The 6,000-nt window shown below is 29.7% G+C and overlaps 1 protein-coding gene across 1 annotated transcript in view; it reads left to right on the top strand.

The window, feature by feature from the left end:
- The first annotated feature begins 252 nt into the window (after positions 1-252).
- The window catches only part of LOC142331182 (ATP-binding cassette sub-family B member 10, mitochondrial), a 60,547-nt gene continuing 54,799 nt past the window's right edge, over positions 253-6,000 (top strand). Inside the window, exon 1 of the mRNA XM_075376908.1 lies at positions 253-462. The gene's annotated coding sequence lies outside the window, so the exon portion shown is untranslated. The remainder of the gene's footprint in view (positions 463-6,000) is intronic.

Below are 6,000 nucleotides of genomic sequence, written 5' to 3'. Positions count from 1 at the left end.
TCACAAAAAAAAATACAAGCAAATGTGTGTACGTGTGTAAATATATATTTAACACCTTTTAAAAATTACAGTATTCTACTATGTTGCTGAATAAGTGGAAAAAATATACCAAACATTAATTTATACTAGCCTAAACATTGAACTACATACCTCAAAATTACATTACATAATTTTGCACTGCTTTTAATATGTAAAGTTCTTTGAACGAGTCAATGATGAGCACGCTACAACCGGATTAACCAACTTTCTTCTGAACAGCTGTTGAAACAGCCGTATCACTCCTACATTTTACTTGTCCGTTCAAGCGGTAGTAGTGAATTCGTAATGCTGGATTTATTATTTTAAAAGTGTATTAAACTTATTTAATAATATTGAATCTGGTTGTATTAAATTTTCTGTAATTCTAAATTTTATGAAATATGCTTTAACACGACAGGAATTATTCTTCGTCTTACACTAAAGGCAAGGAATCATTTACTTTTTTTTATTTAGGTTAAAGTAATTACATAATCTGTATTTACTATCGGTTGCATTTATTGTGACTTATTAAATTAAAAAAAATGTTTGTGGTTAATTTTATTATTGCGTTTATTAATTACATCATGTACTTGTTAGCGATTAGCTTTTCAAAAGCCGTTTAATATTTGTCTGAATATATTGTTCTTAGTATAGAAATATAACATTGATTTATTTTATTTTTTTATTGCATAAAATAATTTCTTAAATCTGTGTTTAGTCTAAATGTATCGTAACTCTGGGGGTTCAATTACTTTCCTTCTGGTGTTTTAAAATAGTTAAGATTTTGGGTAAACTTTAAATTAAGAAAAATATTTGTTTTCTTATACCATTGCTCATTAGAAATAGTCAAAAAGACATTTTATATAAAACAAATAATTGTTAACTGTTAAATCTGTTTATCAGAATTAGAAAATTTACAACTGGGATTAAAAAATTACCATACACTTAATGTTCATGTAGCCGTAAAGTCTTTTTAGATGTATTCTGTAACTCCCATTTTAATGGTATTTTTAGTGATTTTTTTAAGGTAGTCTCAGTTGTGAAGAAATCCTTGTAGATTTGATCTGTATTGGGAATATGTATTTTTGTCAAATTTAATATTCAAATTCAATTATGTTTACCTGACAGTTTTTTATGCTTCATGTAACATTAAATGTTGTGGTTAGTTTCATATGTTTGTGTGTTTGTCTATTTCCAGTGAAGTTTTGTTGAAATTTATAGGTCTGTTCTGCTGATGCTTTGTGTGGGCATGTGTATGTGTAGGTTAAATGCATCTGGTTTGATCAGTCTAATATATAGTTAAGTCACCATGGTTTCATTTGTATTTATTTAGGCTAACTTTATCTGGTAGCCATTAGACAATAAATAAAGAGTTCCCAGATTGGTTCACTGGCAGTCTCCTCCAACTAAATCATAACTGAGGATAGACTCTCGAGCCTCTAAGTCTCAGAATCTTCAGTATGGACCTAACAGGATTCAATCTACATTCAGAATCCAGAATGGTGAAGAAGAGATAAAAACTAAAGAAAACTGGTAAAAAATGAGAAAGGACCTTGTACCCATCATAGTATGAAACAATCTTGCTTAGAAATTTATTCAAGGCCTTTGAGCCCGTCCTGTAGAAGATTGTGCCATTTTTACCCAGTTTGGGAGCACTATGTTTTGATCAGTAAATTTGCTAGAATTTATTTTGGATTAATCTATCCAACCCCAGAATCATGTGGAGATATCCACCAAAACTAAAACTATTAATTTAGCCAAATCAACATTTGTAGGTATTTCCATACTGCTGCTTTACTTGTATATTAATGTGTTGTGCTGATTTTGTGTGTGTGTGTGTGTGTGTGCATGCATGCGTGCGTGCATGAATGTTGCAGTGTGGTTGTAAAGTATGTGAAAAAATCGTGTGGGGATGATTAGTTTCATTATAGGTAAGTGTGCCAGTTGATTTTACATATCTGTTGAGTGTGCTTTTTTCTATATATTTTTCTACAATTGACTTTGTGCAGGAGTTTCGCTCAGAATTCAATATTATTAAAAATATTATTGTGCCAACAGAGCAACACTTAAATGCAGATATTTATATTTAATCACATTTTACTGTTTTTATTAGTATTACTCTCTCATCTCTAGATTACTGGTTATAAAAAAAATAATATTTTGAACTTTTTAAATTCATCTTTAAATGGCGCAGCCCAAAATGGTGATTTATAAAGAATTTTGAACCAAATTAAATCAACCAACGAGTAATTAATCTATTTCTTGATCTTCTTTTTTTAATTTTGGTTTTTGTTAAGATAATTTTTCATCCTTTGACAACACACCTCATCCAGATAACAGCCATCTTAAGTATTTACTTTGTTTTTCACCTCACTACCCATTATTCTTTGAGAAAATTAGGTTGTGCATAAAACTTGATAATATTTATCATAGCAATAAGAAAAAAAATTTTTTTGCTGTAATCAGAGAATTGTCAAAAAAAGTTTCCTTAAAGATTATTTATAACAAAAAGATAATTTTTAGTGTAATAAAGTACTAATGGTTTTTAAATAAATACTGTAAATCAATCTTTTATTTTAATTGTTTACTAATACATTATGTAGATCACATCATTATAAGATAAATCACAAGTATATTAAACTTATATCATAAAAAAATTGGTGTAATAAAAGTTCATATTAATTATTTAATTATAAACACCATGAAATAATATTAAGGTAAATAAATAATTACAAAAATATTGTTATAAAATAATTCACAATTTAATAATTACTATAGAAAATTATTTTGAGTATATATTATATATGTGTTGAATGGGTTGCAGAAAAATCAGGTTTTTTTAAATTATTAACAATTGTTTAACAGTATTATTTAAAAATTCATCGGCAGAGTAATATTGTTTCTATAGAAGAAAATTTTTTATTGTATTTTAAAAGTGGAAGATTTTTCAGGAATTGATTAAAAGTGGCTATGGAAATTTAATAAGTCTCTTTCTCGAAAGCCACGGTATTGTTTTGAGTTATATGAACAGTTTTATTGTCTGGTTTGATAGGTGTTATTTTTTAAGAATAAGAGACTATTATTTTTAGCAGAGATTGAACATTCATAAATATAAACAGGGATAAAAAGTTAATATAATTAATTTTCTAAATATCGGTTTACACTATTCACATGAGTGCGATATAATGTGATTTGTCAGCCCATTTTTGTATCCTAAAAATTTGATTTTACTTTTTGAGGGAACCTCAAGAGATAACATTGTACTTTAGATAGTAATTTTTAAAAAAAGTTTCCGGTAAGTGAGTGGTAATTCACTTTGTCAAGTTTGTGCCCGTTGTTTACATGCAAGATTTTTAGTTTGTAAAGAGTGACTTGTTTCAATGAGATTGATTTGGCGGTGGAGTGAAATTCTTTTATTTGTTACTTACATTGTTGCAGTAGGAGGAGAAAAGATTATGGAGGTAGAAGAATTTTGTTATTTGGGAAGTAGAATTACTAAAGATGGACGAAGCAGGAGCGATATAAAATGCTGAATAGCACAAGCTAAACGAGCCCTCAGTAAGAAATATAATTTGTTTACATCAAAAATTAATTTAAATGTCAGGAAAGGATTTTTGAAAGTGTATGTTTGGAGTGTCGCTTTATATGGAGGTGAAACTTGGACGATCGGAGTATCTGAGAAGAAAAGGTTAGAAGCTTTTGAAATGTGGTGCTACAGGAGAATGTTAAAAATCAGATGGGTGGATAAAGTGACAAATGAAGAAGTATTGCGGCAAATAGAAGAAGAAAGAAGCATTTGGAAAAATATAGTTAAAAGAAGAGACAGACTTATAGGCCACATACTAAGGCATCCTGGAATAGTCGCTTTAATATTGGAAGGACAGGTAGAAGGGAAAAATTGTGTAGGCAGGCCACGTTTGGAATATGTAAAACAAATTGTTAGGGATGTAGGATGTAGAGGGTATACTGAAAAGAAACGACTAGCACTAGATAGGGAATCTTGGAGAGCTGCATCAAACCAGTCAAATGACTGAAGACAAAAAAAATTGTTGCAGTAAGTTTGTTCTATGTATAATTTGTTGGTCTTAACATTTCAATTTGTTTATCCAAATAAACTAAACATGTTAGTATCTTTATGAAAAACCTGATTTCAAACATTAGCACCATATTTAAAGACTTAGAGGTCAAAGCATCAGTCTCTGAAGTAACTTTAGGTTCTCTAAGTATAGTTCAGGTGGAGGTTAGTTTTCTGTAAGGTTTACCTTTAACACTTTCAGCGCCATGTGTATAGTTATTATACACAGTAAGACTTTTATGTGGACCATGTGTATACATATTATACAAATGAGACTCGGTTCACCAGACCAGCTCATAATCTTAAAAAATTTACCCTGGGCCCAAGCAAATTTTTTTCAAAAACAAGCAATATTGATGTAAGTTAAGTAGTTTGATGTACTCAAAATTACATTTTAATCAATTTAAGTCCAGTTTTAATGCGTGTATAAAATATATACATGTGGTCTGTGGAGAAAAATTGGTAAATGGTCCACAAATATAGCAGGGTACTTGTAAATTTAAGAACATAAGTATACTGGTTTCTACAATACAATTATGTTTAATATTCTTCCCTAATGTAAAAATGCAAAAACTGATACAACTAATTAATGATACAACGAATGACAAAGGCAAACTATCCTAAAGTTTTAAGTTTTTTTATTCTATTACTTTCACTGTTTATAGTCTAAAGTTCACTGCTTCTCAAGAAAAACAAATTATTAGGATTACAAATTATTAAATAATAAGCAATATTATAGGCCTATCAATGTACCATGACGTATCAACAAACCGTAACATACAGTATTTTACTTCAAACTATTATTTTTACTGTTTATGATTGGTAGTCGACTGATTCTCTGAAAAATACAAATTATAAGTTACCCCAAAGTGCTTTAGAAGTTACTTTATTAGTTATTGTTTCTACTATAATTGGCAGTAGACTGCTGCCATAAAAAATACAAATTATTAAGAAATGCTGTAGGCCTAACTATTCTAAAGTATAAGTGTTACTTTAGTCTATTATTTCTGGTATTTACAATGTGAAGTTTACTGCTTGTTTATACACTTATGGATTTTTAAAAAAACACTGCATACACATAAATTTTTCCTCACAAGATAAACACTTAAGAGTAACTTGCGGTGTCTTCTTAGCAGCAGTACCTCTATCAAATATTTTAGCAAAATGTGCATAACACATTACACACCTTCCTCTTTTATTAATTAGTACAAGTTGATGGTCAGCTGGAATTATATTTGGTGGTTCCTGTGTATTATTTTGAGATTTTAGATTGAAAATTAGAAGAGTTACTAACATCTCTCAGGAAGTTCAGACTGTTCAAAAAATCACATTCACTTTCGAAATCACTAGACTCACTTTCAGCATTGTTAATATAAAATATTGGGTCATCAGAGACTGAGATATCAGCAAATTTACTCAAGTCACTATCATTATTATTATTTAAGAAGTACATAATGTCTTGAGAATTCATTATCAATTATTTGCATTAACAGCAACACACAAGCTGCAAAACAACAATCGTAACCACAAAATTTTATACTAGTAATGCTAAACCCATGGACTCAAAAAGTCAGCTGATTTTGTGTAGCTGACAGGGCTACCAATGTGTTAAATCTTACAACCCAAAGGCATAAAACTTTTACCCCAGTCCAGACCTACACATTAACCCACACAAATCATTGCTAGCATGCAGAATATTGATACACAACCTTCTCAACTTTGACAACACATGTGAGACAATATGATACACACAGCCTGGGTTGAAACTGTGACTGTGTATATCATTGATACACATGATCTGGTGAAAAAAAAAAGAGAAATCTATCGTGGGCTACTGCAATAACACTGCCATATATGCCTGGTGCTGAAAGTGTTAAAAAAAAAAATACTGTAATTAGTTTTTTAAA

Source organism: Lycorma delicatula, chromosome 10 (genome assembly GCF_047948215.1).
Source record: "Lycorma delicatula isolate Av1 chromosome 10, ASM4794821v1, whole genome shotgun sequence".
In the NCBI taxonomy this organism is placed as follows: domain Eukaryota; kingdom Metazoa; phylum Arthropoda; class Insecta; order Hemiptera; family Fulgoridae; genus Lycorma; species Lycorma delicatula.
Note: the sequence above shows the minus strand (reverse complement) of the source record. Positions and strands in the feature narration are given on the sequence as shown.